Source organism: Eriocheir sinensis, chromosome 20, assembly GCF_024679095.1.
Source record: "Eriocheir sinensis breed Jianghai 21 chromosome 20, ASM2467909v1, whole genome shotgun sequence".
Taxonomy (NCBI): domain Eukaryota; kingdom Metazoa; phylum Arthropoda; class Malacostraca; order Decapoda; family Varunidae; genus Eriocheir; species Eriocheir sinensis.
In genome coordinates, this window is record NC_066528.1 from 8,808,922 (window position 1) to 8,815,373 (window position 6,452).

Here is a 6,452-nt window from a genome sequence, read left to right on the forward strand (position 1 = left end):
GGCAGACTCTTGATATCGACCACGCATTAAGTGAATTTTTATTAGAAACAAGTAGCAGTTGCGAGGCAGTAATTGTTGGGGACTTTAACTTGCCAGTGAAAAGATGGGGTGAGCCGTTGAACTGTCACACAGGGCTCGACCTGTACACAAATTTACTAGAAAGTGATTTGCATCAACATGTTCAAGAATCGACTCGGGAAAATAATATACTTGACCTTATCTTTTCAACGACAGCTGATCTAGTTAACGAAGTAAATGTTGGTCCAATTTTTAGTTCTAGCGATCACCGAACAATCACATTCAGCATCAATATGAAAGAAAGTAAAGTAACTCCTAGTTAAGAAAAGGTGCCTGATTATCAGAGAGCGAATTTCGTAAGACTCCGATCAATTCTAAATAATTCTGACTGGACTGAAATCACGGCGGAAACAGATATTGATAAATCTTGGGGGGCCTTCACCACAATATTGAACAATGCCATAAGCATATGCGTACCCTATCGTAACAGACGTTCAGCTTCTAAGAAGAAACCCAAATGGTGGAATAACGAAATTCAAATTAGCCTCTATCTTAAAAAATGCGTTTACAGTAGATACATATCAACTCAGAGCGAGGCTGACAAACTAGATTTGGACAGAATTCGCCGCGAAACCAAGAAATTAATAAAACGAAGCAAGAAAAATCTTGAAGAATATATAGCGGAAACAAGTAAATCTAATCCTAAAGAATTTTTCAGCTATGTAAATAATAAAAAGTCACTCACTTGTGGTATCGGACCGCTTGCTAATGAAAATGGTAACCACACGAACGATGAAAATGAAATGGCTACAATCCTAAATAACTTTTTCGCATCCGTTTTTACCGACGAAGATTGTTTAGCACCTCAACCGCCGGAGGTTAGAAGGGCCGAAAAGATGTTAAGTGGCGTGCTCATCGTAGAAAGTGACATTTTACGCACAATTGAAAAGATTAAAGTAAACAAAGCTCCTGGTCCAGACAAAATTACCCCTAGGGTCTTAAAAGAAATCAAACATCAAATTTGTAAACCGCTCTCCATCATATTTAATAAATCTTTAACAGCTGGAAAAGTTCCGTCGGATTGGAAACTTGCAAATGTCACACCAATTTTCAAAAAGGGGGACAAGTCTCATCCAGGAAACTATCGACCAATTAGCCTGACATCTATTGTTTGTAAGTTAATGGAGACTATCATTCGCGACAATATAGTGAAATTCTTCGAAGAAAATAATATAATAAATAATTCGCAACATGGCTTCCGTAGTAAACGTTCGTGTTTGACTAACTTACTTGATTTTTTTCACTATATTTTTGAGGTGTTCGATGAAAGCAGATCAGTAGATATCATATATCTGGATTTTCAAAAGGCATTTGATAAGGTCCCCCACCAACGATTGCTCAGCAAACTACTGGCGCACGGTATCTCGGGTAACATTCACAATTGGCTTGTGGACTGGTTCTCTGAGCGGAAACAGAGAGTAGTTCTAAACGGTGTTACATCTAACTGGCTCGATGTCAAAAGCGGCGTACCTCAAGGATCAGTGCTTGGCCCCATGCTCTTCTTAATTTATATTAATGATATCGATGATGGGCTCACTTACAAAGTATCAAAATTTGCTGATGACACAAAAATTGCTAGTAAAGTTACTGCGACGCATGACGAAGAAGCTTTACAATCAGATCTAGATCAACTTGCACGTTGGGCCAATCAATGGCAAATGAAATTTAACGTTGACAAATGTAAAGTGTTGCACATTGGAAAAAATAACAATCGCGTTCGGTACGTAATGAATGGCCAACAACTTTCTGCAGTAAGTAAAGAAAAGGATCTTGGAATCACTATATCAAGCGATTTAAAGCCCGGTCAGCATTGTTCAGAGATGGTTAAAACTGGAAACAAATTGGTTGGCTTCATCGGACGAGTCTTTAATAATAAATCGGAAAAAGTAATATTAAAACTGTATACTTCGTTGGTTCGACCCCGTCTAGAGTACTGTGTACAGTTTTGGTCTCCCTACTACAGAAAAGACATAGAAAAGTTGGAACGGGTCCAACGAAGAGTAACAAAGATGATTCCTAGGTTGAGAAATTTATCATATGAACAAAGGCTTAAAGAAGTAAATTTATTCAGCCTATCAAAACGAAGAATGCGAGGCGATCTAATAGAAGTGTTTAAAATGTTTAAAGGATTCAATGATATTAATGCGGAAGATTACTTTACAATTGATCGATCAAATAGAACAAGAAAAAATCACAATTTGAGGATAAGTGGTAAAAGATTCTCGTCGCACGAAGCTAAACACTTCTTCTTCAATCGAGTTGTTAATGTTTGGAGCTCTCTACCCTGTGATGTCGTTGATAGTACAACAGTTACGGCCTTCAAGAATAGATTAGACAAGTGTTTTGAATCCAACCAGCAACTAAGATATTACTCATTGTCGTAATAACGTTAAGTTCTTTCGAATACTGGTGTCCTTGTCCGCTTTTATCGCCCGGTTAGTGGTAGCAGTAATGGTAGTTCTTTTCTCTTTCCTACATAAATTCCATGCAGTTTTTCCATGCTGCATGGTTCTTTTTCCTTTCCTGCCAGCTTTGGCTGGAGGGATGGGGGGGTAGGGAGGAGCCTTCGCCTTTGCTGTCCTTCATCTTCCACCTTTGATTAGATAGTTAGTGTAGCTTGTCACAAACAACCTCGTAAGGACCAGCAGGTCTGCTGTTGTTTGTTCTTCCTTTGTGTTCCTTTGTGTCAATGTTTTGGGTGGAATAGAGAAGTTTCGCGTGACGTCACGCCAATCCATGACGTATTGGCCGCGGTGCATTCTGGGTTGGCGGGATCTGCCGATCAAGTTGTTGGGGGACCTTGGGGAGGTTTCATGGCCACTGTATTTGACGGGACGCGAGTTTCTATCCTTATTTTGTGGTGTTCACATCACGTAGTGGTGGCCCGTCTGAGGACAGAAATGCCACATCTTTGGTGTGTTATTGGGTGTGGAAATAATGCAGATAAACACCCAAGTTTATCGTTTTACCGCCTGCCTAAAATACCAACGCGGCAAGGTAAGCGGAGGGAGTTGATCGCCGAAAGAAGTATATGGTTATCGAAGATCTCCAGAGCCCAGACTTCAAACCCTGAACACTGGAGTCTGTGGAAAGCACTTCATGACAGGTAGGAATGATGTTTCAGTCATACACAATAACGAGTAGAGACAGTGTTTCTTCAATCCTAGTGAGTGCTTCCAGTGTCAACATATAACACACCTGCAGATTCAGATAACTTATTCCAGTGGTGTCAAGCAAAGATTATTGACATTGTACGACAGTGAAGTGAATTTTCACTTGTTTGTGAAGTTATTTAGCCTTTATTAAGAGTTCATTCCTCATGACTAGATTTAGTAGTGGCCAGCCCCAAAAGTTATTAATGTATGGTAGGTATGAGTGATGATGAATGTTGGCACTTTGATACACATAGTTATTATTAGATATATTGCCAGCATCATTGTTCAAGTATTAGTTACTGTTAGATATGTAGACACTCGCTTTGTGAATGACCAACCCCCTAAGAGTGGGTTAGCTTGTGTGGTAGGTAGTACAAGTGCAGATGAATGTTGGCACTCAGAAACATCACTTATTGTTAAATATGTAGATAAAGTCTTTGCTTGCCTTGGTTTCCACGTAAAGCTGCCGCATTTTAGGGCAACTAAGCCTGAGTTAAGTGACCATCCTCTCATAATAAGTCCTGTCCAGCAGAGAGCGCAAAATAATATTTAGAGTACTCCATTCACTATGATTTCCCAACGAGGCACGGTCTCTCACTCACTCGCTGGTACCCCAGCAAAGATAGACTGTCACACTTGGCGGTCATGTTTACTTCGTGACGTCATGGAAACGTTACAAGGTCACGTGAGTGAAAATACGGGGAGGGGGCGGAGCCAAGCTGGCTTCACTCTTGTGACTTCATGCCCTCTCCTTGCATTCTTCCTCCAAGATGCCACCGACGGTCTCACTCCAGTCCTGCTTCAGCAGCCTACAATGTCTCTAACAGAGAGAAGTATTGCATCTTTCAGCTTTGGATAACTTTTTCTTAAGTACCGGCATTCATTCTAAAGTAACTAATATTTACTGTCATCATTAATCAAAGGAGGAAATAGTGAATGGCATTCCCCTTCACTCTTCCTATATTACGAGATAGAATGAACCCACATTCTTCATTTTCCAACTTCGTTTTATTCTTTCTTTTCATCCAATGCAACGGTAATGACGGCCAACTCTGCTTGTGAAAACTCACACATCCTCCATCAAAATTAATGGTGCGACTCATCTGCTGAGGAAGTGACAATGACATGGGTCCCGCAACCTGAACAAGCACATCTCTTGACTCGGACCGTGATATGAGCGAAAACGTTCGTTGACTTGAGCGTCACTATCTCCATTGCATGAGTAGGGCCTGTGGAAGCAACTTGGTACAGCAGCTCACCTTCAATAAGCTCCCCTCCTCCCCCACGCTCTCTCTCTCTCTCTCTCTCTCTCTCTCTCTCTCTCTCTCTCTCTCTCTCTCTCTCTCTCTCTCTCTCTCTCTCTCTCTCTCTCTCTCTCTCTCTCTTCCTTCAACTTAATATCAACTAGAGCTGAGTGGACAGTTGTGTCACGTCCGCATCAGCAGTGAGGTTGTTCCACCACACCACCGCTGCGATTGAAAAGGCACGCTGGTGGGTGCTGGAGCGGGCCATTGGCATTTCCAGGAGGGAGGCGTTGCTCAGCACCGTTCTCGTGGTGCGCTCAGACCTCCTCCAGGTAGCCCTCAGGTCCGTCAGGTGGGGCACTAGGCTCACTTGTGCCTTGTGTAGCACCGTCAGGGCAGCGACGCGGCGGCGGTGCTCTAGGCTGTCCAGCTGGTTCGTGGTTGCTCCTGCCCGTCACTCGTGTGGTTAATGTTGTTGTTACTGTTGTTGTTGTTATTGCTGTTGTGTTTGTTTTTGTTTTTGTTGTTGTTGTTGTTGTTGTTGTTGTTGTTGTTGTTGTCGATGTAGTCGATGTTGTTGTCGCTGTCTCTCCCATTGGCTCGGTCGGTGGTGCTGGGTGCCGTTGATGAGGCGTTCTGCCCTCCTCTGCACCTTGTCTAGCAGGTTGAGGTGGCAGCGGGCGCTGGCCATCTAGGTGAGCGGTGCATACTCCATCACTGGACGGACTTGTGCCTTATAGAGGGTGTTCAGGCCTTCAGCGTCAGGGAGGTTCTTCATGCGGCGCAGGAGGTTCACCTTCTGGGAGGCTTTATGCGCCACCCTTTCAAGGTGACGGTTGAACCGCAGCTGAGAGTCCACCTCCATGCCTAGGATGCCGACGCAGGCCTGCAGAGGGATGGTGTCGTTCCTGAGTCTCAGCCTGCCGTGGAGTTGCCTCGCGTCCTCCGGAGAGCGTGATATTACCATGGCCTGGGTTTTGTCAGGGGCAAACCTGACTTGCCACCTCTTTCCCCAGGCCATTATGTCTGCCAACTGTCTGTTGACGGACTCCATCACGTCCTGGGTTTCCTCCCTCTTGTATGTTCTGGAGAGGGTGCAGTCGTCGGCGTAGGCGCTTGCTGCCGGGATGGTTTGCAGGAGGTCGTTAAAGTATATGTTCAACAGAATAAGTCCAAGGACGGTCTTCCTAGTGGAACGGTCTTTCCTAGTGGAACGGAGGCCTCCACCGGGAAACTGGTCGAGGTGCTTCCGTTGAGTGCTACGCGGAGGCTCCTACCTAACAGGTAGTTTGAGAGCAGGCGCAGCAGGTCCCCCGTGATGCCGAGTTGCTGTAGCTTCGCCGTCAGACCGCGGTGCCAAACGGAGTCGAACGCGCCAGCTATGTCCAGGGCAATCACGAGAGAGGGGTTGCCGTCATCAAGGGCGTCATGCCAGGACTTTGAGAGGAGAAGGAGGAGGTCAGAGGTAGAGCGGCCCTTCCGAAAACCAAACTGCTTCGGTGACTGCAAGTGGTTTTCCTAGAGGAAGGATGTCAGTTGCTCCCCGAGGATCCTCTCAAATATATTGCTGATGATTGGGAGGAGTGATATTGGCCTGTAATTGCCTGGCTCAGACCTGGATATTTTCTTGTGTACGGGTGTGACTCTGGCCTCCTTCCACTGTGCAGGCCACACCCCGGTCTGCAGGCATTGCCGGAAGATCTGGGCGAGGGGGGTGGTGAGCTCATCGGAGCATCGCCGCAATAGGTATGGACTCACGCTGTCAGGGCTTGGCGCCTTCTTGGTGTTGACGCCCCTCGGATGTCTCCTGACAGCGTCCTCAGAGATTAGCACACTCTCTAGTCTTGAGGCGATGAGTTGGGGGAGGGTGGGCGGCTGTCTGTCTGGTTCCTGGGTTGTCATCTTTTGACTGAAGTGACAGGCCAGCAGGTCAGCCTTTTCCCGGCTGGTGATGGCCAGGTCTCCGTCAGGTTTC